Source organism: Apteryx mantelli, chromosome 1 (assembly GCF_036417845.1).
Source record: "Apteryx mantelli isolate bAptMan1 chromosome 1, bAptMan1.hap1, whole genome shotgun sequence".
NCBI lineage: Eukaryota > Metazoa > Chordata > Aves > Apterygiformes > Apterygidae > Apteryx > Apteryx mantelli.
Window position 1 is genome coordinate 148,260,514 of NC_089978.1, and position 26,342 is coordinate 148,286,855.

Consider the following 26,342-nt stretch of genomic DNA (forward strand, 5'->3'; position numbering starts at 1 on the left):
CCTCTCAAAATGGCAGAACTTATCCTCCATCAAGCAAGATGTGCTTGAAGCAAGTATAGCTTTTAGTGGAGGTGGTGAAAATGACCTTTGAAGCATGTGACAAATATCAGCTCCCCTATATTGTCCATCCCCAGCCACATTTGACAAAAAGATACTCCTGATTATTTATGTAATGCCTGGAATAGCTGGGCATGTCATGATTACAAGACTGAAAACCCCCAAAATAAAAGTTAATTTTAATAGCATGGTAATAATTTATGCCAATGGGTTCTCTTCAATTTCAGACTATATGTGAATACGGGGTATTTGAAGAAAAGTACAGGCAAACTATTGGTTGCAGAGTCCTTAGAGATATTTTCAAAATGTGATGGATTCCTTAGTGCTCACTGTTTAAGATGGTACAAAGAACAGTGTCTCACTGGCATTCGTCTGACCTCATGATGAAGCAGTTCAGAAAGCTAAACCAGCAGAAAACTATTCTCTGTTTTCCAAAGTTAATCTTCTGTCCATTTAACTTTCTGAACAGGCTCCCTGTGGGAGCACAGTGCTGGCTCAAGGGAAACAGGGCAAGTGTGTAGCCCTGGCAGGAGGGAGAGGGAGCCGGGCTGCCCCTTTCAGCAGCATCTCCCATTAGATCAGGTTATGTGCATCACCAAACCACATCCCAAAGCACGTTTCCGAGTGACTTTCGGTTCTGCTACTGAAACCTTCCGCAGTCGCTTCCTTGTGCCTTAATTTCTTCAAAGATAAAATGAGTACAGAAACACATGCAAACATGTATATACACACATGCTCACTTTTATATATATGGACTATACTTACTTTTCTAAAGTGTTCTGAGATCAATGAAGCAACTAGTTAGAGCACCAATAAAACCTACCATGACATGAGCCTTGGGTTTTTTTTGACCAGCTCCCTACTGTAGACCTTTCTAGTGATACCTTGAATATCACGCAACTCTGCAAGAGGCAGAAAGGTGGATGCCTGTGTGAATGCATTGCAGAGCAGAGCCTCTAAGCTGCAAAGATGATCTGTGAATCTGGAGAGAAGGAAAAACAAAACAAAAAACTATGTCATGCCCCTTTATACCTTTTCCTGAAGACTTATTTCCAAGATCAAAACTCAAAACCAGAGCAATTTGACTGAAAATGCTGTGTAATGATCACAGAAGCTCCAGGCACTTTGGAGGAGAGAAGACCCACTCTCTTCCCTCTTCTGCAGACTTCTCTACCAGCTTCTGCTTCTGTACTGCAACCGCACCCAAGTTACCAAGTGATAGGACACACAGACTCTTCTTACATGCAGGCACAGTACATATTGTCACAAGCGCCTTCTCCTTCAAATGGACTTAATAAATCAATCACTGCATTACTAATAACATTCCCATAAAAGCTTGTTTTTAGAGAGCTAATATAAACTACAAGTTTTACTATCTTGAAATCTACTCAGAACTTCCACAAGTCTCCTGAAGTGAGGTAGGGCTTTCCCCTCTCCCCCTGCAGCACACCATTTCCTGAAAGCTGGAGAGAAACAGGGCTGAGTGACTTGGAACAGAACCTGCAGCAGCAGATTGGGCTGGGCAGAAATAACACGAGTCTGTCTAGGTAAGAGCAGCGCCAGCGTTTCCTCTAAAATTAGAAAATGGGCAACAGCACCTTGGCTCCTGTCGCTTGCTGGAGACAAATCTTTAGCTCCTTCCGCAGCCAGACGATGGCATTTCGATTCCTGCCTGCCAGCTCTAAATAGCTACGCAACCTTGGTCTTAGGCGAGCTCTTTGGCTGGCGAGGCAGCACCAGTCCCACCTTGCCGCAGAGCGGCGCCAGCTCTGCCAGCGCCGGTAGTTGGCCTGTCTGCCTTGTGTGCCAGCTCCCGGGCAGGAGGGCCACCTTGCTCCAAACGGCAGAGCCAAAGAAAACAAGTCAAGGGTCAGGATTGCTTGAAAAAAACCTGATAAAACTGATAAAACTTTCCGAAGGCGGGACAAAAGTTGTTATTTGTTGCAGATGAAAATTCTAGCGTGGGTAGGCGAACAAGTAAAATTCAGTGTGAAAGCAGACGCTTTAATAACTTGCACAGTTATAACAGTATCACTTTTTAATCAAAAAATCTGAAACACTTTGACATTTCTTGCCAATACTAAGCATCACAATTTTCCCGTGACAGAGAGATGAATTGTGTCCACTTTTATTAAAAGTATTTAAATTGATCTATTACTAATATAAGTTACAGACATATCCTACTGTCACAATCTTAAACACACTGATCCTCACAAATCTTCTGTGAAGTAGGGAAATGCTATTTTCTCCATTTTGGGTAACTGGAAACTCTAGCACAGACAGGCCATGGCCAGATGTAAATGACCTAAAAATCCACTTAATCCCTGTGCCTCTGCTTCCTGCTGGCTAGCCGTTTTTGAAGGCCTAGAGATACCAGGTAGGAAACACGAGGTTAGAGACTTGGGCAGAATTTAGGCCCCATACCATTAGGTTGAAAACTGCACTTAATGCACTCAGGCATCTTTCCTGTCATATATCCTTATAGTCAAACTGTGCCATAGCCCTACCAGCTAGAAGCAAAAGCTGCAACACAGCACTTACAGGCGATAACTGTACGCAGACTTAGCTATGCAGTCAGTGCCTTAGATTGTAAATTCTCAAGGCAACAATCCCTTTTTCCTCCATGACTGAAATATAAAATGCACAAATATTCATAATATGAATACAAAATACTAAATTTTCATTGAAGCAGAATGCCCATTCTCTCAGTGAAAGATCTGATAAAGAAAAAGAGAAGTTACTTCTTGAAGAAAACTTAGAAGTTGCTTTCCTTTTCCTCTTTTAGTTACTTTGTCTTCCTTATAATAAACCATTTTGTGACCATTTGAGAGGGTTACACTGCACAGATAGTTCTGAGATGACGAACAGCGAATACAGGCTAAATTTTTCATTTCATTTTTGGAAGTGAAAAATCTCTCAGGTAAAAGTGACACCTCAGCTTTTTCTGAGCTAAATATGGGTTGAAGCACTGAGTGTTTGGCTATGTTTGCATGTATTTTATAACGTTCCCACGCAGTTATGGTTATTATTGACAAACGTTTTCAAAGAATTGTGTTTCTGCTAACTGTGAAATGCAGTATGTTTACACAAAATAGAAAATAAGAAAATGCTCGTCACCCTACTGTTCTAAGCTGGTCCCATAAATCAAGTCCACAGTTTAGGAAACTATCATTAGATTGTTATATTACTATAAAAATGTTGGAAAATAAAATATTGTTCACAAAAAATAAGTTACAAAACCCATGTTTATATGTATATACAGGTTCCATTTACCCTTATATTTGACAGAAATGAAAATAAAACAGCATTTTAAGCTCATGGAAATGACAATATTATGTTATCTAGATAAGTAACACAAAGCTATTATTGAAATTGTGATAGCATTTGCTTACTGGTAAAGGAAAATTACCTGTAATGCATAGTTTAAATAATTACTTTTAAACAAAAGCTTCTTTTCTACATTGCTTATTTATCTTCTGAGACCAGCTCAGCAGGGCTATGTATTTTATTAAAATTGCCTTCAGACTGCTAATGACAGGGCGTATGTTAGCACAGGAGAAGTGATGGCCGTTTGACTCCTATTTCTGGTGTTGGGAGTCAGTCCAGACACTTAAGAGCCAGAACTCTGCTGTGCATTTGACTACGTTATCAACACTTTGCTTGCTAATGATACTGGTGACAGCATTTCAGTACGATGGGTCAGGCTTAAACTGGAAAGCTTATAATTGTGCGCACAATAACAACAAAAACTAAATTCTGAAATCCTGTTTTACAGATGCTTCATTTTATATTAAGCCTTGTGACTGGAAATTTTTTTCTGAGCTCTTGTTCAATATTTCTGCCTTCTCTTGCCCTCAGCCTTGCCCATACAGGCCCATTCTAGCACCTGAGGTTCCCTGCACCATGTCAGGAAATGGTCTAACAACTGTGAGCTACTCTGTGGTGAGCTTACATGGCAGATAACCAACACAAATCATCCAGATAACTTTCTGGTAGATCTCGTTTCCCTCAGAGGAAGCCACAGTCAAAGCACACTTTGATCCATGAAGCATAAGCACTAAAAACTGAAGTTCTCCTTCCGGAGAAGCTGTAGAGCAACCAAACACCTGCATCAGCAACAGGAGCTAAAATCCTTGGGGCAGGTCTTACCCTGTATGCAGGAACAAGAAGGTTGAGCCCTCCTTGGTCACTTCTTTCGGTGACCAAAACCCCAAAGCTTTCACATAGAAAGCGTGCACATGTACATTCTCACTTACATTAAGCAAGTTCATTTGCTTGAATAAATCAATCTATGTTTATAACGTGCTTACTTATTCACGTGGTTAAGTTAATCTGTGTTTAATATCTCTTTCTTTAAGGTGATTAAGACTCCAGAAATGAAAAACAATAAGATATTTCACATGGGCAAACACCATGAATGCTACTTGCACCTCAGAACTGAATTTGAAAACTAAGGTAGCCTCTTTCCTTCACTGAGCAGCTACCTTACTGGAGGCAGGAACAGGGACAAAAACTTCCTGCAGGTCTGCAAATGATCAGTCATGGCCAGAGATGAAGCAGGAATAATTTGTCCACTGCATTGACCAGGATTTTGGTGAAGATTAGCAGCTCCATAGCACTGATTTTTCTTTCTTTTTTTTTTTTTTTTTTTGAATTTTAACTAACTTCACAATGATGCTTAAGGAAAACTGAAAATTTTTTCACTTAGCTGATTTTCACAGGTTCTGAGGTGCCCACACACATCAGCTTCAAAAACAGACTTATCACCTCTTAAAAACAGTCCAGATGTACACTGCTTCCAGGTAAGCTGGAATTACACCTCCCAGTTAAAAAATAAAAATAAAAATTAATAAACATGCATGAAAAGCAGAAAAGCCAGATAAAAGCTCTTGACTCCTTTTTCCCCTACACAAAGAGTATTTTCCCTTTCAGGAAAAAAAAAAAAACAAAAAAAACCCACGAACATGAAGTTAACACCCACACGTAAGCCTCAAAGCCAAAGGAAGGGAAACCTTTTCAGAAACCCTGTCCTGTCTGCTCTCAGGGCAGACATGGGCTGATTGCCGAGCTGGCCCAGCCGTGCCAGGGCTGGTTGGGACTCCTGATTTGGCCAGTGAGGCCTGGAAACAGCGGCTGAACCTCCCATGGGGATGCGTGAATGAATACTCGAGCTTTTAAGTACTGATTCACTTACTCCTGTTATCTGGTTTTCAGAAAGAAAATCATGCTCCTATCAAAAAGTGTATCCCCGTGCAAGACACATTTAAAAAAAAATACTTGCTCACAGGAGGAAGGAAAGTAATAGGAAGGCAAAGAAATAGCTTATCTTCAGGTGTGATTTAGCAATGGTTTTTTGATCACTGGAGTTTTTATTAACGAGCATTTATAAAAAGGAGGCAAAATTTGTTAGCAGAAAAATGGCCAGGAACACTCTGACGTAATGAAAGATGAAAACAGAATCCAGCTACACGCATATATAATTAGCTCACTGACAAGATGAAATCAGAAGCAGTTTTATAAGCCACTGGATTACAATTTCAGATCCCAAGTATCGCTGTTTCAAGGCATTTCTAGGTTTATAACATTTCTCTCAGATTTTAGTACCACCTTCTTGCTCCCCATCCCATCACACCTACCCTAGCAATATACTGCTTTTAGGAAGATGTAACATTTGACCAGTCATCTACTCTGCTGCTTCTTAGAGCCACTAAATTTACATTGCTTGCAATATTTAGACAAGAGGTTACCACTCATCCTACTTAACATGATCCCCAAATCCATCAGGTCTACTTTAGAAGAGCTTTTCTTGGTTGCATTGAAACTTAAAAAAAAGGAAAGAAAAAACAAAAGCTTCTGCTTCTCAGAGCAGGACATGCAAAAAGAACATTTCACACGTGTTTTCTGCTGTACGCAGCTTCTTTAGTTATCATTTCCCAGTTTTCTGTTTGGTCCTATTCTCTTGGATATATCAGTGGAGGATGTGCATGGTTTTAATTTGGGTCATCTAGGAACAGTCATCCACTGATTCTTAACTCCTGGAGTGACTGCCAGATGCAAAGCAAAGGGACAAGGAAGAAAGTTCCCCAAAGTCTCTTCAGTGCTATAAAATCATCCTAATCTCCTCCTCAGGCAACACAGAGGTTCCTGCAGTTGAAATCCACCACAATACAATAGTAACCTCCTCAGCATATGAACACTCTGAAAAAAACATTACAAAATACAATGCAGACTTGCTCCTTTGACACAAACATGACACTCTTTACAGCAGGCGAGCCTACTGATCGGTCTCCCGTGGAAGCACCCCCTCACAAACCACTCCTGCAAATAAGCCCCGGCCATGGATTTTTACGAAAACCAGCACAAAACAAAACAAAACTAAAGCTATCCATGCAAATAAAAGATTCAGATCTCGATATTCAGGATGACACAGAAAGTAAGTGGTGTACAAGAATGGGGGCTTCCTCCCTCTCCCACCCACAGTCAGAACTGCATGCAAATATTGCGAGCTTGCACATTACCACTGTAGCAGTTGGTTTCATTTTGAGATCTTTTTGGAGGGGAAGTAATATAATAACAGCAATTCCTCCCGACCCACTTCCCACCATTGCCACACACAACACAGACCCAAATCCTCAAGTTGACCAAAAACATATCTGCAACAGATAATTGGACCATAATGAGAATTTGGCTGAGCACATCTTTGTTATTTACCAAACTAGAAGCCAGCATACAAACTCAGACTAACTCCTTTTCATCATCTCAAAAAAGCTATGCTCTCCAGCCTACAACAGCTGTCCAAATTGCAGACTGCAGATTTAACATGCCTTACCACATCTGCATGGAGGAAGTTTCTGCAACTGTAGTGATACTCATTCTTTCTCATCAAAATCATATAAGAAGAAAAACTTCCCCCCCCCTTTCAATCTCTGGCTGCTTTTCATTTTCATCAGTAAAACAAGTCTGGTCACATGGTTCAATTTTTTTATACATTAATCTTTCTCCTGTCTTTTTTTAATATAACAAAGAAAGGATGTTAAATTAAACTGCAGGGATAACAAAGCTGTGTATATCTATACATATATTTGCATATACATGAAAATGCTGGTTTTGACAGTTGTCTTCACCTTTTCTATGTCAGCTGTTACCACTTAAGCTGTAAACTCTTTGTAGCGAGATTGCGTCTCTGTATTCTTACTTGCACTTACAGTCCGAATTTGATTGGAGTTTACAGTAACACAACATTTATATGCTAAGGAATGATAATAAGAAATCCCTAACTATTTCTACTGTGTGGATGGGTACATTGGTGAAAAAAGTAACATGTGAAAAGATAATTTAGAAGTATTTGGGAGCTGAATGCATTCTGATCAAAGGCAATGGAAACAGAGGCTGAAGAATTATCTGAAGTCTGCCATACTTTAACTACCAGTTCCTAGCAGACATGTAAACTGTTATGAAAAAGCACAGAAACCGAACTTTAATATTAAACATATGACCTAGCATACACAGTGAGACAACCTGATGCATTACACTGGTTTGCTCTGAGATGATGTAACTTCACAGCAAAAACCAGATGCCATTATACAGTTTTGAAAATTTCAAGAAACCATTTGCAAATTAAAAAAAAAAACTCAGAAAATAACTTCCTCTAAACCAAACAACACATCCCTAATCATCTCCCTGTCTAGCTTGTGTCAGAGGCCTATTAATATACATACACAGTGAAAACAAACACTTCATTCTCATACTGAAAATTCTGCACTAAAAATTTATTCTTACAATACTGCAGTTTAGTTGGTATTGATGAGTTTTATTATAAATGTTAGGGACCAAATTATTTCAGATTAGGAAATGATTTATTCTCTATCAGCAAAAAACTTCCTTTGACCTTTGGGAGTGAATCAAGCTTGCTTTATGCGCCTGCAAACTCTCAGTCACAGCAGTTATGTATTTCTCATGTTCTACGGCGCTTAAGAGCCCCTCCAAAAACCAGCACAGCACCACTACACCAAGTGCAGGGCAGATGAATAACGAAGGCACTTGCTGCCCCACTGAGCTGCTTATCTATATGTCAGACAACGCACGACAGGTGAACACAGCAGGCAATATCAAACGTGGCAAAACTCATTTTGGTGTTATTTGCATCTTCTGGATGTCTGAATATTGAAATTAAAATATATTCTCTCAAATTTGTTGGAGGGAGAGAAAATCAAGCATGCTTGCTGTCACAGTGTGCTATGAAAAGAAGCTACAGAAGCACAAACATCAGTCATTCCTAAAGCAGAAACCTTGGCTGTTTATATAAGCTATATCTTTTAGGACAGTTTCATGGGGCCACACACTGCAATCTCACCCATAAAAGTCTTATGTATCAATAGCTTTGCCTCAGTAAGAACTTACAAAAGACTGCAGGACAGTTTATATAATTGACTGGATCAGTAGCTACACCTGTTATTAAGATTACTTGACACAGCCCATTAAATATGCTACCTGCAGTTGTTCATAACCCGCCAATATTTTGCCATTTAGGTTGATCTATCTGTGACACATGACTGCCTCAGGCCGAACGTTTTGGAAATGGTACAACTTTTTCCAACAACAAGGTTCAGGAATATTACGCTTCAAAGTCTTTGAGCTCTTCCTCTGAAAAACTCCAGCAGTGCAAGCTTTGGAGGAAGGCTGGAAATTTGGCAGCCTGGCTGTGGCTTTTGTCCCTGAGAAAAGCCTTTTGTCCTCGGATCTGCCTCAAGTAAACCTTTAAAGAGCTGCAGTTCACAAAGACAGTTCCTAACTATGAGTGCTTGACTTCCCAAACTTATTGTGCTTTCAACACAGGTTTTCATATGAAGGCAAGTGTTGCATGTTGATTATATAGTTTTTCACCTCCACCCTATTTACAAACCGTGTAGAACAGGAAATGAGACTAAAATAATCAAATGAGACTTCAAATAAGAAAATGCAGGGAAGCTATAGATATCGCACAAGGGACTTTTTAAAACGTTTCTTACAAGAGTGCAAACAACCACCCAGTCGTCCACACAACGCAGTTCTTACACTGGCATCGGGCGACTTTGGACAAGGAACCGACACGTGCTGTCACCTCGTACAACGTCTCAGCCTTTATTGCGTTCCTCGCAAACCACCCCAAGTTATGGCAGTAGCTCTGCCCCCCTTTCGCAGATGAGGGAGGGAGGAGGGCACGGCGCAGTGAGGTGTTTGCCTGCAGTCGGCGCAGGAACAGGCAGCCAAGCCCAACTTGGCAAGCCCCAAGCCAGCCGGATGCCCAGAGCCGAGCCAGCCGGCTTCCCGTTCGCACGAGCCCTTCCAGAAACGCACCCCCCTGCAAGCAAGAAAATATACCTCCTACCTGCCAAGTCTCCCAGTTTAAATTCTCAACTTCTCTTCTTGCTGTTTTCTTCTGCTTGCCACACTGAAGGGAGGGGAAAAAAAAGAAAACGTGTATCAAAGCACAAGCCACAATTACCTCACGCAGAACCTTTCCTGTATGCACTACGGCAAGGAAACAAGCGGGGTTTCTCCATTCATTTTTACAGAAGTCGGATCAGGCCCTTAGCAAAGTTACAGCATGGGCCAGCGAGACTCGCAGCATCTAGAGGAGAGGAGGATGCCGTCCAAGGGAAAACCAAACGGAGGGAGGCAAGGGGTATTAAGGAAAAGAGAGGGATGGGGTCCCAGTACAGGGTGAGGTGCTTATACATGGAAGCACAGAAAAATGTGTAATTTTAATTAGAATCAGTTGTTTCTGCTAAGACAGAAACAAGCTGGCATGGGAACCTCTGGGGTCTCGAGAGGGGAGAAAAGGAGGAAGGGGCAGGCAGGAAACTGATCCACGGCCACCAAGAGCACTAGGGCTGACATCAGTTCCCATGGGCTTTGGATCTCACCCAAAGCAGCGGTGGGGGGGAGACACAGCAGGAACAGTGAGAAAAGAAGAGAGACCAAATAAATAAATCCGAGAAGTGTTATTACTACACTTAATAATAGCTGGGGGATTGCAAGAAGAGGGTTAGGTTCTGCTTTTTAGGCTGGTAAACCCTGGTTTGTCCCATCAAAAAATCAATGGAGTAGCTTTAGATTTACATCAGCGTAACTAAGAACAAAATCAAATTAAAGAGTACAGAGTAACTGGAGAAAAACCAAGCAGTATTGAGCATTCCAACACTGGGAGGCACTCAGATACTATAGTGCTGAAGGCCATGTTAGTAGATTGATTAAATGATTGATCCATCAGTCGGAGCTTTATCCAATATGGGGAAGAAACCAAGAGCTTTAAGTCAAGACTACTAATCAGCTATTATTTATATTTCCTGCACACTATACATACAAAGGAGATGCTTTATAGAATGTGTAGTAATAACAACGTCCACTTATTTCCCACTCTTGACATTAATTCTAAAATATTTCTTCAAAGTATTAAAGGTGTTTTGCAAAGAATTTTCTGAAAAAAAAATTCCATACGCAGATCCCAGGACTTTCATGTTCTTATTTGTATCATCTCTCCTTCTTTGAGTCTTACAGATTGATACCAAACTGTAAAAGAGTTAAACCCAGAGCCATTTATGCTAGAAGTCATGTGCTATTTTTCTTGGAGGAACAATTGAGACTTTCTTTACACTTCAGTGCTAAGCTCATCATGAGTTTTGTATATGACAGTGTGAAAGTAGCAGTTTCTTTTCAACAGTTTCACGCTCTCATACACAAAGACTACTTACTTTTAAAGATGTACTTCCACTAATGTGTTGTCATTCCTTATACCATAGTGCATATTGCCTCTCTTCTAAAAAACACAAATCACAGTAAAAATTAAAGCTCTGATTTGAGTTAATCTTTCTTAAATGATATTTCCTTTTTATTTCCTTCTAAAACCACTGCAATTATCACATTGTACATAAGTCCACTGGGATTTCAAATGACTCGTACATTATCTATTTTTATCTGAAAAAAAAATCCATCCAATCTCCCTTTCATTTCCACGTTTACTCCACAAAATTCAATCATTTCCACTGATACTTTCACCAAAAACAGTCACATTCTGTGACATGTCTGTCACATACACATGCACTTGATCTTTTTTAGTAGATGGCCTACATGCACAGAGAAGATAAGGTTATAACTGGTAAACTGGGGAGATTATTTAATCTCAGATTATAGAGATTTAAATTTACGTAATGAAAGAAGGGGTTCTAGTTCCTGCTCTCACAGGATGACTTTGATTAACAATGACAGCTGCAGTGCCTAAATCCCAAATAGTAAAGTAATTAGACCATATAAAGAAAACTGCATTTTTTCCCCCAAAGTCCTTCTAAAAGGAGAATACTGGTTTTATCTCAGACGAGGTGATGCCATTGGCTAAATTCCTTTCCAATAGGATGTATCCAGACTTTTCAAAATGTAAGGCAATTTTAATCAGAACAACAGGGAATATTTCCTACAGTCTGTTAGACTGTGGAGCAGTAAGGTGAAAGCTACGCTTTCCCCTACAGAAGGTAAATTTGTGTTTCATACACTTGTATTTATAACAGGGTTGTGTCAAACATAACATGACATATAAAACACCATCGAACTCAGCATTCTTCTAGTAGTTTGTATATCACTGATGTGTGAAGAGACCTGGGTCCTGTTCCAAGGTCTAATGAGCACAAGTGCAATTCTTATTATACATCAACCTATTCTTAAATCCAGTCTATAAAAGACTAAAAAACACCACTTTTATAGCATTTCCAGAGAAGTTATGTCTGTTTTTATCCCAAAAATTTGGTGCTAGGAGAAGCAGAACTATATGACCTAAAACGCTATTTTCATTTTCAGATCTGGATTTGCAAATCATTGCAGTAGAAAGAGGGAACTTGAGAAGGTTCTACCTGGAGCTTTATTTGAGTGTGTTTGTACAACTTTACTCAGAGATTAGGCTTGTAACTATATTGTAGCAAGTTTATTGCAAACTACAAACTAGGAAAAAGGCAATCAGTGGATCTACCTGCAGCCATAAATTAGGCCACAGTGTTTTGGGGATAACAGTACAGTATCTGTATTTGTGAGTTATCATCTGCTGCATAGAGGAAATGGAGCAGAAAATTTGTCTTTCAGTTATCATTTCCCTTTCTTCCATCTCCCCAAACTAAACAAATTAAAGACAAAATTGTGAAAGGTTTACAGTAAGACCCATGCAAAACTTTCACCACAAAATGTAAAAATTCCTCATGCTTCATTACAAATCTGAAAAACAAGGCAGTCTATTGGCGAACAACTTTCACACAATGATTAGGGTATTAAAAAGAAAAACAGAAACTAAAGACAAGCTCTGAGATGAAAGGAGAATTATGATTTTAAGAAGAAATGATTTAAGTAGAGTGTTTTCATATGTTGTGGCCAAAAGCCAGGGAGTATTAATATTTTCAGAAACTGAAAACCATCTTGATGAGCAAGAGCTCTTTCAAACTGGGGGGGGGGGGGGGGGAGTATCTTACATACTCTTCTCAGGCATCCCAAAGCTTCTGTTTAATAGTGGTCTATCTTTATCTTTGGGTGCAAACAAAGAACTCGCCTCGACAGTTGTGAAAACTTTACAATTCACACAGATTTCAGAGTGTTATGGGAATCTTTTAGGATTGGGCTAGAATCTATTATACTGGGACTTGGTCATGAAATGCCTACAGCTGTGAGTCTCCAATTCCTACCTGCAGTTCTTCTGTGCTGTCACCGCAGAAACAAAGATTCAAATCATCTGAGATGCTACAGCACAACACATTAACATCCCTCAAACTTTTATCTTTTTCTCCAGCATTGACAATGTCTGGTTAAGGAAAAACAGCACAAAGCTGGACACTTGAGCCTACTACAGAAGCCTGGAAGAGCAGCTCCAAGAGGTACAAACTGCTCCGCTCACCTGAGGGAGGTGTTAACACAGATACCCAATAATGATAATAACAGGGATGAAGTTTAGACTTTTTCATTGCTTACGTACAGAAAAAAGAGACTGCGAACAGTTTGTACAAAGTGCTATATGACTTTTCATTCAGGTATTGTAGGCATGTGGCGTTTGAGAGATAACCTGTTTGCTTTCCTCCCAACCAGTAAGGAACCAACCTCAAAGAGTCCAACATAGCTAAACAATCACCGTACTAAGAGAGGGCTGGATTCAAGTGACTCTGAGTCAAAAATAACATCTCACTTAATGTGACTCATATGAGTGGAGGTGGTTTTGTAGGCAACCTCAGAAGGGTATTTACACCCTTTTCTCCAGTCTCACTACATTATTGGACAGAACATTTCTTAAATCAGATATGGCAGAACCACCAATAATCCGTTTGCGCTCTGCGTGATCTTGGCTAATGAATTCAAATGAGAACAAAAGCAAGCCAGATTTTAATATCCTCATATTTTCCAATGATGGTGTAATTGTAATTAATGTTTACTTTGTTATGTATTTTATTGTTGAGTCTTTAAAGTCCTCTGGGATCCTTTTGGGATATACAGCACTATATAATGTAACTTATTATTATTAAATAACAAACACTGGCCATTTAAATTATACAATAGCTACCTGATTATACTTAAGCAAGTTAAAGCTTTCATAAAAATGATTATATATATTCTAAATTAAAGATATTTTTACTCCAGTTCAAGGAACCTAAAGTTCTTTGAATTAAGTGGGTAAGTGCTCTGCCACACCTGGAGCTTGATCCTGCAATACTGAAATCAGTAGGACTTTCACCATTGTTTTCAATGGAAAGATGATAAGACACCTCGCAAAGTTAAACATCTTGACAATTCTTCCCTTCTCAAATGGAAAAATTGAGATTTCTTTTGCAATATCATTTGAAGGTGTACTTACCCTTATCTCTAGTATTGATCCTGAAGCATCTAAAAGAGTCATTTTGACTGTAGCACAGGTTGTGTATGTACTGCACTCTAAGAAATTATTTCCATGTAACACAGATTTACCTGAGCTGAAATTAAACCAGTTAACTTAGTGCTGCCGTAGTCAACCAGGGGCATCATGAATCCAAGGGAGAAAACTGACTCTTATCCTCTGTGGTCAGAAATAATCCTGACCTAGCCCTCTTTGATACATCCCCAGAGATACAGCCTCCAAAATATTTGCCCTAAGTCTTGGTCATGAAAAGTCTGTGTAACCATAGAGGGTATTTTAGGATGCAATAGATTCTGGAAACATTACTGCCAGGCACAGGTCAGAACCCCAAAATCATAGGATTAGCAATAATGTATATCGAAATTTTATACAAGAACTCTTGGAGGGGATTATTTACTTGGTTCCAGACAATTAGAAATCACATCTTCGAGCTTTTAATCCATAAGGGTAAAGAAAGAATTTAGCTGAAAGTCTATCACAGGAAAACATGACTCCAGGAGTTAAGGGCAGAGAAAAACCTCCTTTTGCTCTGTCCCGACAAACAATGTGGGCCAGGGGCAAGGGGGAAGAGCAGAGGAGAAGTGGCCTTGCCATCACTGCTTTTCAAACTCTGTTGCACAGGCTTAAATACCACCTAGGGCACCATGTGGTGGCTTGGGAGAGATCTAAAATCTAGTCAAAACCTGCCAATGCCTTTTTTGGCTGACCTTTGCCAAGTCATTTCCCTTGCTTCAGGTTTCTCATCTGTGGAAGGGGGGTAATGGCATTAACCTCATTACTGATGAATAGCATCGTAGATGAGTCAGGTATTACCAATATATTCCTATGATAACATATTATCAGGTCTTACAGACCTTTTAGCATCAATAAAAAGCTCATTCCAGAATCAGTGACTGTTGGCAGGTGAGGTCTAACCCAACCTTAAATTCAGCTGTACAGGTAAGAACATTGTCACCCCAGGACCCCTCTGGTGGAGATGGACAGACTGCCCAAGAGGACATTAGGCTCTAATAAGGGCTGAAATGGTTTTCTCTCTGCATTGACTACAAAGAAAGGCTCAGGTGACAACGTTCAAAAGTCAGTGACCTCAGATAAGTGTCTAAAGTTAGTTACGATGAGCCCAGAGCCACGAGCTTGATTTCATCAATCAGTTATGAGTTTTTCTGAAATTTTCTTTGAAAACTCTGAATTTTGATCCAAACTTCCCTCCTTTTGTTCCCTCTTCCCCGAAATAATATTTTAAATTGAGAAATGACAGCAGGTTGATTTTTATGTGAAAAATCCATTACAAAACATTGCAAATGCAGCCTTATTAATTTCCTCGCCAGAAATAGAAAATTTTTTTTTCAAAAACTGATATTTCAAAACAGAAATATTTAATTTTATTTTAAAACAGCTCTTTTTCATTTTAAATGAAAAAAAGTGAAATGAGAAAAAGAGAATTAGACTTTAATGGAAGCTAAGATCATACTAGCTGAAGATGCATCTCTCCAGCAATGCAAACATCAACGATGATATGCGATAGACCTCTCACACACACTTAATGACTGTGGTGGAGCTCAGCCAATTTACACCAGCTGAGAATCTGGGACAGAAGCCCCAGCTGAAATCAGGGCTTCCTTGCAAGAGCCTCTGTACACATGCAAAGCAAGAGACAGCCCTTGCAACATCGTTTATAATTTAAAAGGACAGCAAAGTAAAAAGGTGAGAAGTAGGGATTATTATTAAAAGGAGAGTGAGTGATCTTCTCAAAGTCACAAAGAAATCTGTAGCAGAGCAAGGCCTGAAATTTGTGAGTTTGGATCCCCTGACTAATAGTTTCTTCCTTAATACCATTTCTTGCAGTCAGGACGGAAGTAAAATAAAACAACAACATTTATCAATAGTGGTTATGTACAGTAATCACCCTCTAACATCAAAATTCAAGATATATTTGCTAACTTTGATTTGGAAGCATTACCTACTGACCTTTCCTGCTTCACTGAACATACTGTAGGTGCAGGCTGTGAACAGCAAGAGAAGGGGGATGCTCACACACGTGTGCACGCTGAAGTACGAGCAGCCTGTCAGCACCGAGGCTTCGTGAGCCGCCACAAAGCGCGGCCTTCTGTTTGACACATATCTCTTTATAGCGTGTCAGCGGAAGAGTGCCGGGCGCCGTCCATCTGTCCAGCCACGACACATCCCGACACGCGTGTTAGCAGGCAGGAGCTAGAAGGCCAAGTCAGGGGTGACATCTCCAAGTGGGAAAAGGATCTGGGAGGTGCGAGGAGGACAGGGCAGCCGGGGCAGGGGTGTTGCGAGATCCATATTGTTGTTTCACGGGAAGGACACAGCGTGTCATAACGAATTACCGTTAATTTGCACCAGCAGTACAGTTAGATTGAGACCGGCAAGCGACGATGACAAACAGCACTTACAAGATCACATAATGAGGGGGCAAGGCTGCTTTGCTGGAGCCGCTTCACTCAATTAGTGGACAAGGCTTTTAATGCTGCAATGCACAACCAAAGCAATTTTGATTACTTAGAGCTAAGTCTCCATTTAGAATGAGTCAGAAGCTGAAACAGGTTTTTTTCTTTTAATATAATTTATCTAGAGTATTCGAATGATAATAAGCTATCTGAAAGCTAGACACATTAGCCTCTGCTTGTGCCTAAGTAATGTTGAAATATACTTTTTAAAATAAGTTCAAATAGTATCTATTGTATCAAATAAAACCTATAAATAACATAGCAAGCAATCAATACTATGCAGAAAGTGGGAACCAAATCTTGCTCTAACTTACTCTGATTTAACTCTGAAACTTTGGCAATTTTAGTAGAACTGCAAGAGGTTTGTGACGGCACACAATCATATAGGTGCTGAGATGCAGACCAGCATGGTTTGCTTATGCCTTTTGGTGCTAGGTTTACCATTAACGATTTGATTGATTCTGGGGATAAAGAACAAAACTGTGTTGCCTCCTGTATAGTATAGAAACTTTTAAAATTTTATTTCTTAATTTCTATAATGCAGGTTTGGGGTAAAGTTTAGGAAGTGTGATTTGTTTCTGAGAAACTCACAAAACCTGAGCAAAATCTGTTAATGTTCATTAAATGACTCTGAGTTATTTCTCCTTGCTTAAGTTCAAGCCTTATTTTCCACTGTTGAAAGTAGAGTTGTGCAAATGGCTGCTGTTTAAGGACACTTTCTCCAGGCAAGAGGAGGCAGCGCTGGCAGTTCCAAAAGTCGGCACTGTCTGCAAGCTGCAGCTATCAAATCCCCCTCACCATGGCGTCTTAGAGATTGAAGTACTCAAAGATAAGGATTTAAATTCCTAACCTGCTTGGGAGCAAGGACTTGAACCCTTGTGTATCACATCTTAAGTGTCATAATCAGAGGTATATGATCTACTTATCAGTCTTCCTGGGTGAAGCTCTGCCTGAGCATTTCTGTATTCATTGGCAGAGGCATTTGTCCCCAGTTACCTACTTCCGCATGGATCCACCGGCTCCCAAGACTAGAGAATTACTCCTTTTCTCCCTCAATGAATGTATATGTATGAGCGCCTGTATACATAGGTTAAGAATGGAATGTGAGAAGGAAAGCTATATTTGAGACCTTCCTTCAGTTTAGGTAGAGATAGGATTAGAAGTCTGACCTCCTACATGCTTTTCACGAGGCTATGTAGTTACTAAGTCTTCTGGGAAATCCCAAAAAATCAAAATGCTTTATTTCATAAGTACTGAAATGAATCATTCTCATGTTCAGAAATGTATTTTCATCTTTATTTTGGCTGAAATTACTTATCAGATTTGACCCAAATTTCTGAACAATTTCAGCTGCTTAGAAACTGAATTTCGGGATGCATAAATTTCGTGCTGTTGGGAAAAAAAACCCTACCCAAATATGCAACATTTCAGTATTTTGTTGGGATTTTTCACAAGTGGGTGGAGGGGATTTGGAGGGGGATAGTTAAGAGAAAGGGATTCTTTGTCAAAGAACCAGAGAGAGATTGTTTATCACCCACACTTTTCCCCATAGCTGGTCTAGCACAAAGCTGGATTTCTCCATTGGTCTCTGAAGCACCAGGTACTGCCCAATTTTTGTGGCAGGATACCCAAACCGACAGCTCAAATGTCAGATGCTTTAAGGACATGGAGTGGATATAGGCTTTGCCTAAAGCACAGAACAGGAACATTTTAAACTGTTTCATTTCTCAACTCCAGTACAGCTATACATGTATAATTTAAGATTTGACTCGGCAGGGTAGCTGCATGCAATCAGCATATTGTTTTTGTGAAGGTTCCCCCCTATTGCCCCTTAGACATGTTTTAACTGTCAGTATATTGGCCTTTTGAATTTTTGTTTTCATAACACCATTAGCTATTTGAACATACATTATTATATACTAATCATTGCTTGTCCAATTTTTCTGAGTCTTACAGGCGACAGAAGAGAACAAGAAATGAAATTTAGTTAGAACTTCAAAGCAGTGTTTCGTTACCATCCAAACTGGGACTGTTTATGCCTCTCTCACTATTTGGTTTTAAAAGTGAAAGGAAATCAGTTGCTTAAATTTGTTCTTTTAAATTTCCACGCACCTCTTCCCTCTCTCAAAGGAGGGACTTTATGATAATAGATTAGCTGATCTTGAGATCAGTGAGAGATAGATATACACTTACAGTCCTCAAATAGTCATGATATTGCTTACATTCACATGAATTAAAGATTGACCAAATCCTGCATCTGAACATTTCCAAACTTTAAAAAGACAGATTTCTTTGAATTTCATATTCATCTCATATCTCTATAGTGGGATGAACAAAAATACTGATTCAGTCACACCTGAACTCTATAAAAATTGGATCTTTCAAGATATGATGTCTTCCTGTGAACTTGTCTACATAAAGAGCTATCCTTGAAAAACAACTGCAGAACAGCTCAACTCCACAGGCATCCTTATTTCATTTTAGTAGTGCCTTTGTATGGCTTACCTTTGCTTTTGAAGTGGATTAAGCTAAACTCCATAAGGTACTTTCAGTGGTGAAGCAAAATGTCCACAAGAGAAGTGAATGCAAGAATAGTATTGCACTTTCAATACATTTCCAGGCTTGTTGTACAAACATGACCTAACACAGGGAAAGCCTGAAAAATCTGCTTTGGTGTAACAAAATGCTAGGTGCTTGATGAAAAAAATTATAGTGCAAAATTCAATAGTTTACATTATACAGAAGGTCAGATTACTGTAGACAGCAGCAATGGTTCTGTTATAAATTAGAATCCATATCTCTAAACTTAAATCCCAGCCTTGAAAATCCCAATTATACAGGTGCAGTAGGGACAGCATCTTAGTCAGGACATACAGGATTTGAAAGATGGACTTCCACACTACACATAATAGCTCTCCAACCATTACTGATGGTCCTGGTTACTCTTCCTCCCTCATCTTCTCTTCCTTTCCCTTCCCCCTTTCTTTTTGACTAAAAGAATCGAGCCTGGACCTAAGACAACTTTTGTTAAGAACCATTTGGTTCCATGAAAAGAAAAAGAAAAACTCCCTCAAACAAAGCAAGCACAGAAAGCAAACCCACAGTATCTTCAACATTTAACTATAAAAGTCCTCTACCAAAAATAGTAAAAAGTATTTTAAACTTTCACATAATGGGAAAAGTTCAGTGGAGAGAGCAGTTGGTAGTGGAGCAGAGAACTAGAAACTGAAAAAGGTTAAGAAACATCTTTCTTCTTTATGAAAATGGTAACTCAAATAAACACTCAGGGGGACAGTTATACATATGTTTTTGAACTAAAACTCTAACCTGGCATGATTAATTTTGGCCTTAGTTTTGTCAAAATATTGGAGTCCATATGGCACAAAGCTAGTAATTTTACATTTTTATATTAAACCGCTATGTGTTTTTCTCATCTATTCCCTTCTCTTCCACCACACACTGGCAACTGCTACCAATACGCCAAATGCCAAATCAACCCTGCAAGCTGGCTGGCACAAGCACTCTACAATACTGGCACACGATTCTTTTTGCAGAGGGATTCTCTCCGAAACCCTGTGGCACATCCAAGCATCCCTGCTTAGCAGCTGAGGACCCTGTCTACCCCAGTCATGTCAGCAACAGGGTGCCTTGACTTTGAATACGCTGCCTATTTCATTATGCTTAAATCAGATAATAACAATGACACTTTGCATCGGTACATCTATTCCCGCCCCCCACCCCCCAAGAAGCAGAGAGTGCTTTATAATGAATGAACATATGGATCTTTTACATCCAGCAATGCAGAAATTTGCTGCTGTGGACAGAGAGGATGGAAATCACTGCAAAATGAGTAACAACAAAAAGAAACATCACTTAAGCCAGCTGAGCAAATTTATGCACCTATAAAAGGTCTCACAGAACCTAGATGTCTATATTGAACAAAACCACGTCACTCCTTCAGGTCTTGTCCATAAAACCTTTAGCGAGCAAAAGGAAAATCAGAAACACGGAAGGCTTTGTTGACCCTGTCAAGATTCAAACTTGTGTCTGAGGCTCGAACACTAAGCCATTCCCTTCGCTGCTCTGCTTGAAGCTTTTTTTCTGTGCTTGTCCCTTTCACCCACAGCACAATTTTTTTTTTCCTTTTAAGATGTTAGTTGTTCATTCACAGAGTAAGAAGACAAGTAATACTATTTTTAGACAAAGACCCAGAGTGAGGATTAGAAAGTCAAACACTTAATGTACTGAACTCAAGGCGTATATACCTTTGAGTTAATCTTAATGTAAATTTGTAGAAGACTATCGAAAGTGGTGAATCCAGCCTCCCAATGCAATACACATCCAACGTAATACACAGTTACGGGAACTCTGTCCAGGTGATGGTAAGATCAAAATAGCATCCCTTTTTCACTTATAGCAGAAAACAGTGAATCGCTCCTTTGTGACAGCCTCTATTTCTAGGGAGTTTTTGGAACATTTCTACAAAAAGTCCATCTCTTGTGCTGTTTTGTGTTGCGTCGAACAGGCTAGCGCAGCTATCAACCGGAGGCAGTGGGGAGACCATTGCGCAGCTGGTCACTCTGGGGTCCTCACAGGAACCCAATAGCTACAAATGCAGAAGGAGCCCCACACTGCTCGCTCTTTGACATGCAATGAGGAGCCTAGAGGACCAGGTCAGTAACCAGAGGCAGCTGGGGATGCTGAGGACACAGCCTGTCCCATTGTGCTGGAGGCTCCATGCTCAGCTACAGCACATTGCTCTAGCCCAGCTGAGAGTAGAGCACAAACAGGCAACAACTAATGATTTGATTACTCCCTGCCACAGTGTAATGGTCAATCAAGCCCACTTAATTCAGTTATCTCAACAAAGCTAGAAAGTTTCCCATGTAATAGCCTCGTGCTTGCTCACTGGTGAGAAAAGGAAACTTTGGTGCATTACATCCACAAGACACTGGGCTGTCTGCTGCTTCCCACATTACTAAGTTTCTGTTGGAGCAGCAACTCCTATTCCTAACAAATGTAACTTTAACAACACTAAAACAACCTAATAGCTTAGCATGCCAGGGGGCTAATGTGGTGGGCCATTTAACGATGCACTAAATAGCCCTGGTTTGATTCGCATTGCCAAGTGCTGAACTGAGAATTGCAACTGCAGGAGCAGTTCCTAATTCATTAGTTAAAGGGGGTCATTGCTCATAGGGTGGGGAAGAGGAAAGGAGGGGGAGGAAAAAAAGAAAATCAGACAACTCTAAACATTCAAAGTCGACAGAAGGTTGCACTCCTGAGAGATTCAGTATTTAGCTGAAAGCCTGACAAAGCTCTGCAGCTGGGAGGCCTGTGGTGGTTTTACTCAACACTAAAAAAGTTGCCATAAGACACTTGTAACCTGTATAATAGGCTTGGTGGGAACAGGGAAGCTGAGAATGAAAGGAAGGTGAAAACATCTTGCTAATAACACTGCCATTTCATTTCAACTGGCCCTCAAAACTGTACACCATGCAGGCTGCCAGCATGGCAAAGCAGCAGCAAAATAAATAACTGCCTCTCCATCCACACCTCCTAAAAAATACAAACCCCCAAAAGAGACCTGATTGCAAAGGAGATTACTTAAAAATTTTAAATGATACAATGAGATAAAGAAACAATCTCAAATTTACAGGACCCCTCTGCAAAAGGACAGCTTTATTCCTGAACATTAGAACCCTAAAACAACCGATTTCTCTAATTTCTGCCATCACTCAGATTGGCCTTGAATTACCTCCTGATAGGCCTCCCATGTGCTTGCAGATGAGAGAGTGTAATGGGGATCTGTTAATTAACTAGAAGCAAAGTTGCACGGTGGGGATCAAACACTGGATGCGTCCTAAAACTCCCACAGAGAAGATGAAATGCAGCGCAAACTTTAAAGACTTCCCGTCATTAGCCAAGACCTTGGCTGCTCCTGGCCCAGACCCCTCCTGTTTCAGAGAACAATGAGGACAATGATGGCAGAAATGAAATAGTGCAGCAAGGAACAAAGGAATTAGCTATTTACCCACCGAGCAAGAAAGGAAAAGAGGGGCAGGGGGAGGGGGAAGGGAACTTGCCTTTTTTCTTCTTCTTCTTCCCCCTATGGTTTCTGTCTACTTTTAATTAATTTACGGCTGCCAGGGACTTGCACACAGAGCACGCCCAAGAGCATTGTGCTGGAGTGTAGTGTTAATACATGTAACATCTACTGTTTACTCCCAGGCAGAATGGAGAAGTAGCTGGGGCAAAGGGGGCAGTGGGGAAGGAGGAGAAGAAATCTTCCCTCTTTAAAGCAGCCTGAAAGAAATGGACAGAGAGGACCAAGAGGTTAGGCTGATCCGTAATGTCTATGAAGCGGCTCCCATGCGGACTATTACTCTTAAAGAGAGTTCCAGGTAGAATAAATCATTGTGGGTAAGACCCACACCTGGATATTAAAGTGAAAAGGGGTGATGCTAGGACAGAAATATCTGATTTAGGTGATAGTGAGTACCACACTGGCAACTCAGCAGAAGCTGAAGGGTCAGGTTTAAGGGGCTTGATCTGGTAGTCTGGATCAAGGGAAGGACTCTCAGGGTAGGTCCACAGCAAAGCACAGCGCTGTGCAGATTCACACAGCATCAGTTTACTGCATTTCCAAGGCACTTAGTCTGAGCTAATAAGCTTGTCTTCTCAGCAAGGCTAATTGGGCCAGGAAGAGTGCAGCACTTCCATGACTACAGCAGTAGCTACCTTGTTCAGCAGGGCTCTGTATTTTGCCATAGATAAATACTGCCTCTCACTTCACTGACCTGAAAACCCAGCTATCACTGAAGTTTTCCTACCCCTCGGACCCTAAGGACATACTCAGTTGCCTAAACAGAAGTGCTTAGTGCAGTTTGAGATGCCCAGGTTACTTGAAGCATACCTGCAGGTCAGGCAGGTACAAAACAGGAGCTATGGGACCCCAGACTGGTACCTTACCAGAAAGGCAACTGGATGAAAGACAAGGCACTATAGAACATCTAAAATAGCATTATAAGCCTATTTTTAAGCAACTGACTTGATCACCTATTAATAATTTATTTTACCTTACTTTTCATCTAGAAAAACCTTCTTCAAATAACAATTTTCATGAAACTTAGACCCCAGGATGGGAAGAAGCATTGTATTTTCCATTGTAAGGCTGGAGGAGGAGAAGGCACAGCAAAGCCACACCATGAGTGAAGAGCCCTGCATTAGAAGTCCACAGTCTACCCATAAAACCACAAGACCTTAGATATCATGCCAATGGATGAAGTACAAGAACCTGAATGAAACAGAATAATTCTTCTGATAGGAGCATACCACAAAAATAGAAGTACTCTGTCAGTGCTTTCTTGTGCTTTTGTCTTCCTTGGAAGAGGAAGAGAAATGGAGACTCCTTTGAAAAATACGAGTTCTCAGCTGATCAGATTTATTCTCAGCCTAGACAATGGCTTTAGGCAGAAATAGTTTCAGTCCATATTTTGCATATCATTGCTTTTGATAGGGAATGGAGACAGGAACAGAGGCTAAGAAATCCTAAGGCTGGATACCGGCCCCAGGTAAGAATAAAGTATTTGCAGTATTTTCGGGTTGCTCAGGACAACTGTTGGCTGTGGGGTTTTTCTTTTTAAAAGGTGAGATTAAAAAAAAAATACGACTATATACTTCTTAAAACTAAGAGGAATAAGCATTCTTTTTCTAGGCCACCCGTTCAGGAAAATCAGCATGTGTTTCGCAGTTCAGTGCAACAGACAAATCCTTCTACACTTACAGTTAACAAGAGCAAAACAGCGGCTAAAAAGCCCATTGCAGATCAGGCACATTTTGATATGTGGGAGAGCAGCAGAGAAAACTTACTGGCACTAGGTGCAAGGCACCAAACCATAAACGCCTCTGACTCATCAGGTGGACAGCAAGGGAAAGTCCCTTGATATCATTACCAATGTCTCAACATCGTACTACATTACCTAGCTCCAGCGAAGGAAGAGACATAAGGTGAAAGGAGGTTTTGGGTGCTTTATATCTTGTTTGGAAGATCTATAAAGGCAGCTACACGTTCAGGGGTTGGAGTGATGCCACCTGTTCCAGAGAGGGCTCACTCCTGTGCCAGATAGCTGAATTTTCATGTAACAGGCAGCGTTCTCCAGACTTTGCTGCCCACATATCGCTTACTCCTAAATGAACTTGACCAAAATATCCGGGAATGCATCCGTTTGCTCTTTCACTCCTCTCTCTTCCAGCACCTCTTGCTTCTTCCTCCAAAGATTGCTTCTCACTGTTTGGAAACCACTGCTGTGCTGTGACTTGCATGCAATTGCATTGTCCTCTACCATCAAGGTCCAGATACTTACCTGACCCTCCAGAGATGACCAAATTGTCTGTCTGTCTGGGGCACTGATATGGCCCACATGACTGTGGTATAGCCCACTCAAGTGCTGCACAATCATTTAAGATACCTGTCTTCATAGCTCTCCTTCCAAGTAGTGCTATTATTTACTTTTTACATACAGATGAATGGAGAAACATTATTTATTGTGCCTGTGGTCAGCCAGGAAAGTCTGTGGCAAAGCAGGGAACTGAACCTCAGTTCCAGATTATTATTACTGGGGTGCCTGTATTCTTCTCTATAAGTGTTAATCCCCTGTGTATATTTTAGAAACTGGTGTTCGCCTTGTTTAAAGCTCCTGGACTTATCTGATAGCTGTTTGTGACATTTCTGTGTGTGCAGGCACTGTTTTCCCCATTCTTGTTGTATTCCTGAACCTCTGCTGATGTTCATAGAGACCACAAAGACTGAGCAATTGTAGAACAGAACAAGTTTGAGAAGAAAAGAGGAGGTAACTTTGGGTCAGAACTGAAGTATATTAAGAATACAGTTGGTGGTAAACCTGCTTTCAGCCGTTGTCTTTTTTTTGGTAAACAGACACTGATTTCAAGAGCAAGCACCATCACCACTCCCATTACCTGACTTCAAACCAAATCTTGCTCATCTTATTTATCCAGGCAGATTTGTTTGGACCTTGACTTTTGAACTGCAAGAAGTCACTTGGAAATTTTATAAGAAGAGAGAGAATAAAGAGAACTCAGTTCCTGAGATTTGTTCAGATCTCAAGCAAAATGCACAAGATTATAGCTCCAAAGAAAAAACTGCTCTGATTCATTAACATGGTGTAAATACATTAGCTTGATCCTTACAAAAAGGTCTAAAGTGTGAAGTGACAATGTCCAGGTTTCGATTCTTTGCTTTTATGCACCTCTGACAACAAAATTACCGTGTTAGAATAAGTGATTTTTAAAAATCTGTTTTATTAATTCATTTGGCTTATATCACAGAGAGGAAATCATCCCATCACTGTTTTTCACCAAAACCAGCTGAGATCCTGAGGTTCACAAAAAGGATACTGCACATGCTCAGAAATTTGCCTGTCGTGAAGATTTTTAGTTACATATTTGACATTAGTGGTCCCCAGTGTAAAATCTGTATTATTTGTTAGGCCCACATCGCACAGAGACTTCATCAAGCAACACATCAGTAGTCTTGCTGAAGTAAGAGGGACTATTCAAATGCATCAGCTAGCATGCAAGCTTGCTAAGTCTTCACAAAAGCAGAGCCTTAGACTCTATCCCACTGAACACTGTAGAGCTTGTCCCAACTGTCTGACATAAAGTTTCTGTTAAATATATTTCTTTTAAAAATAAATTTAACAGAGAACGTGCTGGGTCTCTTCTATTCTAGTCTTTAAAATATTATCAAAACTGATATCCAAACACTGTAGTACTGTACAATCCTCAAAGTTTTATATAGCACCTCCTTCCTTGAAGTTAGTTCAAGGAAGTTAGGAGGAGTCGTCCCAAAAAGTGAAGTGACTTGATTTCTGCTACCCCCCAGTAACTTTCTGCTG

At 40.3% G+C, this 26,342-nt stretch overlaps 1 protein-coding gene across 4 annotated transcripts in view; it reads right to left on the reverse strand.

Annotated features, from left to right (window-relative positions):
• SOX5 (SRY-box transcription factor 5) overlaps positions 1–26,342 on the reverse strand; it is a 487,372-nt gene that overhangs the window by 444,734 nt on the left and 16,296 nt on the right. For 3 of the 4 annotated variants that reach the window (XM_067306163.1, XM_067306169.1, XM_067306144.1), the window contains exon 2: positions 9,425–9,487. The exons of the other annotated variant lie outside the window; for it this stretch is intronic. The gene's annotated coding sequence lies outside the window, so the exon portion shown is untranslated. The remainder of the gene's footprint in view (positions 1–9,424; positions 9,488–26,342) is intronic. 4 annotated transcript variants of the gene reach the window in all.